The following is a 6,252-nucleotide window of genomic DNA, read 5'->3' on the forward strand; positions in this document are numbered from 1 at the left end:
CCCCGTACTATTTAGTATAATGACTTTAGCGCAAAGGAGCACTCGGATCACTCTCGCAGAATTGAATAAAACAATAGCTCATTGTTTGACGAAAAATAATAAATTCCCAAACACTTTATCGATAGCGCGACGCCGCGTCATCATTGGTTGCTTAGCACCTAGTTCGACAGAAGCGTAATATATTTTTCCAAGTCGACATCTTCGAATTAGCGAGCCCTACGGAGCACAATGAAGACAGCGCGGAGGGGCTGATAGACTTTACAGTTTCCTCTTAATTAGAACACAGTACCCAGATGTACAGCACGAGGATCTTCTTCTCCGTGACCCGCATACACCGTTTGAAAATTTCCCCGTGGACTCGGGGCGATGCGGCGCGCGGCGTGGTGCGGCGCGGCGCGGAACGTGAGATCACGTGTGATCGAGCGACAAAGGTGACTGCCGGAGCAAAGGAGAACGGATAGTGGGCTTAATCGAATCAGCCGGAAGATTTCTGTGTCCGTTAACAGCATTCCCAAAAATCGGACTGCAGAAGTCGGCGCGCCTCCCATTACTTCGGGATCGACGTCTTAATTGAATTATAGGCAGTCCATTTACCGACGATGCGTGCCCCGGGACAGGGGCAACAAGAGGAATAAAGGCGAACGAGAGGGAAAAAGCGGAATTCCGTCTGTCGAACTTATAAATGATCGTCCCTCGTCCCGATTTCATTTCACGAGCCGTCGCACATCTAGACGCTTGCTACCTCCCGCTCATAATTGTCATAACTTCCTGCATTTTCCTCGGCCTTTTGCGCCGCCGTCTGTTTCCCTTCCCCGCTTCCGTTTCCACGAGGGCAGCCGTTTCCCGAATCGACCGCCGCCAGATAGACGAAGACATTACAAATAAATTGCTGAGACGCGTCGGCGTCTGATAAAGTATCCACGACGAGGCAATATTAGCAAAGCGGACTGCGGCAATAACTCTCCGCGCGTGGCCGATCGAAAATTTCAAGCTCGCGACGGCTGAGTTATTCGCGCGACGAGTCCGTCCGCTCGGCGAGGACGCGAGGCTCCCCCAATCCGAAGGCGCGACCTAAGCCATCTCTTCTGCCTCCGGCCCGTTCGATTTCCTCTCAAAGGGCCGGCCAATGAGATTTCCGAAGAACGGCCGGGCTACGAAAGTTAAACGAGCAAATTTCCGCGCAGGGACGAAGTAACGAATTTCGGGAAACATTAGGCTCCCTTCGTGACGGGGCGAAAGGTCGGTCCGTCAGGGGGAGGACGAGGCCGGCGTTGGGTTAAGGTCAGAGCGAGCGTCCGATGCAAGATCGTCCTGTAACCGATCGTAAGGGGATCGTGCGCGCGAGGGATGTCGTGGAGGACCGGCGAGCGTGCGAGAGAAAGAGAGAGAGAGAGAGACGGGGCGGCAGAAAGAGAACGAGACAACGGCGAAAGGTGAAAGAGGAGAGCGAGAGAGAGTGGAGTATTGACGTTGTGCCGCTTTTAAATATTGCATCCAAGTCACGTTCAGGACCGTATCCTCTCCACCCCCAAGCCTGAGCCCAATGCCCCCACCGTCAACCTCGAGTCACCCCCTCCCCCTTGTCCCGACCCTAGCAGCCAAGCGGCTGGGCCGAACGTCGCATAACTACCGCAAGGTTTCCAGGGAGACAAAGGAAAAGCCTGGAGGAAAGAAGACAGGAACGCCGGCCTGGCCAGAAGGGAAGAAAGAAACAAGGGGAGGATCCAGGGAAGAAAAAACATTTGTGGCCAGTCTCTTTCTCCCGCGGTACGGCGCAAAGAAGGTAACGAAAAACAAAAAAGGCACAAAAAGCTAGGAGAACGAAGGGAGGAAGCAAAGAAATAATGCGCGTAGAAGGCGGCTCGGACATTTGTGCGGGAGATACGTTCGACGCGTCGGGAGAATGGGAACGAAGAACGGGCGAGAACGAGATATAAGAGAGAGAAAAAAGAAGAGAGACCGCGGTGCTACTCCCTTTGTCATCCCTTGGCCCTTTGTCGGCGCTGCGATTGTCATTAGAGTAATTTTCTAAACGATTTATCCAGCGCACGCGAGTGGCTGAACGAGATGAAGGATTCGCGTGCGATGGCGGAACAACGATCGATCGGGAGTTGCACGAGTCATCGAACAGAAATGGACCGAGATCGCGTTCACCAAGTTGTACTGCACTGCGTAAAAACTTCCGGACGGGGTAAAAAAGGTAAGGAAATCGACCGCTCGAGTTGGCTGACCTTTATCCCGATCCCCTTCCGCGATCCTCGAGCATCGCTCCTGCCTATCGATCGCTGCCTGATCGACGCGACGAACAATTTATTTTCCCCCGTTTCGGAGTAGGACTCGACCCTACTCGCGAGAGAGAACAACTGCAGCCACTTCCGAGTATCGACCTGCCGCAACGAAAATATATAAAATTCTCGCCTTCTCTGTCTCGAGACACGGATCTCCGGACCAGGCGCGCGTCGACCGTGTCCTCACGGTGCCAGTCGACTTATCTTATCGACTATCGGGGCCAAATTAACCGTGTCAAGGACGGAAATTAAGGTATTGACCTCCGCGGAGGGTGAGGCGGAAAGTGTGTCACCGCATAAGCTCTTAGTTTCCAAATTTTTAAACTTCGCCCCTTTCGAACTACTCAATTTCTACATTGTACCGAAGTTATCGCGACGAAAAATGTATAAAAAAAAGAAATCATAGGATCGCGTGGATCAGGTCGAAAGCGACCGGAAGTGGAGCAGCAATGCGAGAAGGTATCGACTTAACAATGGAGGGCCGCAACGGTTGCTCGTGACCGCAGAAAATCGCCCGGCGAGTGTATAAAAAATCAACGGCGCACCGTTTACGCGAAAATAAGTTTTTATTTTCGCTACCTCCGTAAAAATAGTGGCCGACCCTACGGCGAGTTAATGACGACCCAAACAGAGTCAACCCGCGACACCTTTCCGCGAGGAAATCGAGCAAGAGGGTTACCTGGTAGCGCGTAACGTACGCACAGGGTTTCGCGCGCAATTAGAAATTTTACGCAGCCGTCGGGGGGCCACGTTGTTTCGCGGGAGACATCGCGGAGAACCGAAGGTGAAACGCGAGGCTCCCGTGGTACGGCGAGGACTGTAACGTTCGGCCTTAAAAATTCCGCGCGCGAAACTGTCGGTTGTCACGCGAGCGGACTTATAGAGCGGGCCAGTTCAAAGGGAACGTTCGAGCGGCGGTTTGAAACGCGTAACGTGGTCGCGAGCGGTTCCCGTATTGGTCGCGAGGCGGTTCGCGAAAGAAAAACTAACAAGTCCACTTACCCTATTTGGGAGGCGGGAGCGTTTTCTTCGCTGGTCATTCAAAGGGAATCGGCCGCGCGTCAGCTGACTTATACTGGTTCTATCTCTCCTTGGGGGCGGACTGGTGCGAAACAGTTCACCGTGCTCCCGGACACTATAAACGAGGAGGAACGGGAGCGCGTAGCGAAGGAGCGGAGAGAATACGTGCGACACTAACGTTAGACACGGGTGCGAGAGCGAAGGGAGCGACACGCAGCGCCAGGACAAGGTTAGAAACGCAGAAATGCCTCGGTAACGAGCGCAGAGCGGAACGTCTAGTTCGCCTCGAGGGCGTCGCGGCGCTGCCAGGCGACGATGCGACCGCGTTCCTACGATCCCCCCACGAATCTGTCCCCCGTTTCGTGGCTTTCTCCCGCGCAAACGCTATTGGCCACCCCCTACGATCCTCCCACCAACCGACGGACTCTCGAGGTACGTCGGTATTTCGACCAACCTGCTGTTCGCTAATTTCCACGATTACCCTCCTCCCACCCCCCCGTAACAACTATCGAAACGATCTTCCAAAATTTTCTACCACCGATCCGCCCTACGTCGAACCGCTCCTCTCCTCATCCACCCCCCCCCCCTCCCACCGCACCAACCTATCCGTACCGCTACCGTTCACCTTTCACGCGACAATGACCGCTCGTTAATTACCACTGTCTTTAACGCCCGTTTAAGTAACTGCACACACCAACTTCCGAATTGCCGCCATTTCGAACTGCATGGACCGTTATCCGCGCGCGCTATCGCAGCTTCGGCGAGCTTTTATTGAACTATTAGCGCGCGAATTTTTAGCGCGTCGCGAGCCGCTGTTTCGCGAGCAATGCCGGTGATCTCGCGAGCAGTGAGTTCATGTGATTTTGTGCGTGGGAGATGTTCCTGTGCTTGTTGTTCCAGCTAGGTTTTTAATTTGCCGATGGAAACGGTGAATTCCGAAAAGTGTTCGTCCTTGGAGGATTAATGAAGATCGTTAGTTATGTGAGTTTATTAATATATGAGATTACGAAGTATTCCAGGCCATAAATTGATTGGAAAACAGTATGAAAAAGCTGTGGTTAGATCCAGGAAATATTAGCACTCGAATAACCTCGGGTAATCTACTTAGTTCAAAATTTGATAATTAATTCGAAATGTATAGTTTTACATTCTACAAATATATACATATATATGATAATTTTACAAGAGTTTATTTGCATTAAAAGTCTCGAGTAGTAAATTTGATATATATATATATATATATATATATATATATATATATATATATATATATATCCATATAATATAATATTATATATATCAATATATATTTGATATATATATCAAATTATATCTTCTAAAATTATCATATATATATTTGTAGAATGTAAAACTATACATTTCAAATTAATTATCAAATTTTGAACTAAGTATATAGTATATATTTTTAATGCAAATAAACTCTTGTAATAAACTCTTCTAAAATTATCATATGTATATATATATTGATATATACATATATCAAATTTACTACTCGAGACTTTATATATATAAATGTTATGGGTGAACTATAATGTGGATAATAAAGTTAGCCATCACCATTGTTGACTATAACTTGAGATTACGCATTTCTACCACCTCATAAATGCTAGTACTATTTCATTGAATATTTGGTGAATTTACGTAGTTGTTTAAGTAAGTATTTAAGTAATAAGGAATTTCGCGGTAGTTTCTACTACATACTTTACTATTAAACGTGCTTACGAAAATGAGGTTTGCCAACAAACTGCGTGAAACGATATTATACTGCCATTCTTGCGTATCCTACGCAAGAACGTCGAGTTCAACCCAATAATATAATGAATTTGACCCCTTACGGTCCATTAGTATACTCGGTTCACTGGTAACATCGAAAGGTTAGAACATTATAATGCTATAGATAGAGCACGGAACTTTATGCTTCATGCCCGTAAAAATCATCGAAAAATTACTAAAATGCAAGCTTCAATACCATCTCGTACAGTTTCGTTTTTATTTTACTAATTTAAAATTTGTCCGAAAAAGAATTTAAATCCTATTCAATTTTATTAAATTTTTCGTTGAAGTGTATGGTTGCATTAACTTTGAAATTTAATTCTGAAAGTAATGGTTATAAATCAACACTGGTAATTGTGATACACTATTTTGTTATATTTAACCAAGATTTGCAATGTTTCTTAGCTTCTAATTAAAACTATTCGATAGAAAACATGTTTTGTTCATTTATTATAAATTATGCAGTACAGGCAGGGGCTCTAACTAGGTCAGTGCTGAAAATTTAATGATCAATATTCACAAAAGGGGAGCCACCCCTGATCTCGACAATTTTTTAATTTGTTGCCAAGGCCATCATTCTGAGCAGTGTTATGAAGGTCTTAGTTGAGGCTCGTCGTTTATTAAAAATTTATTATCGAAAACAGCTTACCCTAAAGCATATTAAACTTTCCGGATTTCATCTACTTTAATAAAGTCTACTAATATAGTGTACCACTAAAATATCTACAATATTAAAAAATTGTTATATTGTGAAATTCGATGCTATTGTTGAAATGACATTCCCTTTGTCTGCACAGTCATCGACTGAAATCTTCATCACGTTACTTACGGTGAAAAAAATGATCGAAATAAAGAATGTAAAAGTTTTCAAACTATATGAATCGGACATAAAATAGTTTAAGCGTAAACTAATAAACTAAATTGTGATTTTTCTTATGATATCGTAATTTTATGATTACGTCATGGATTAATTAACATGATCAAGGATGAGCGTACGATTACATTTTCCAATATTTAAACATATCGAAAGTTCTCATTCGAATGCGACCAAAGGCACCGTTTATAAAATTGATAATTTTCAGTAAAACGCTGTTCACGACGTCGGATGCTTTTCACAGTTGCAAATTGGTTAACTGAACGGTTCAACGCA

At 45.7% G+C, this 6,252-nt stretch overlaps 1 protein-coding gene across 4 annotated transcripts in view; it reads right to left on the minus strand.

Annotated features, from left to right (window-relative positions):
- LOC143259021 (protein Fe65 homolog) overlaps nucleotides 1-3,617 on the minus strand; it is a 324,885-nt gene extending 321,268 nt beyond the window's left edge. For 3 of the 4 annotated variants that reach the window (XM_076519760.1, XM_076519754.1, XM_076519758.1), the window contains exon 1: nucleotides 3,291-3,617. The gene's annotated coding sequence lies outside the window, so the exon portion shown is untranslated. The remainder of the gene's footprint in view (nucleotides 1-3,290) is intronic. The other variant, XM_076519757.1, reaches the window with a different exon arrangement.
- Between the last annotated feature and the right edge of the window lie 2,635 nt (nucleotides 3,618-6,252).

This window comes from Megalopta genalis, chromosome 3, assembly GCF_051020955.1.
Source record: "Megalopta genalis isolate 19385.01 chromosome 3, iyMegGena1_principal, whole genome shotgun sequence".
Lineage (NCBI taxonomy): Eukaryota > Metazoa > Arthropoda > Insecta > Hymenoptera > Halictidae > Megalopta > Megalopta genalis.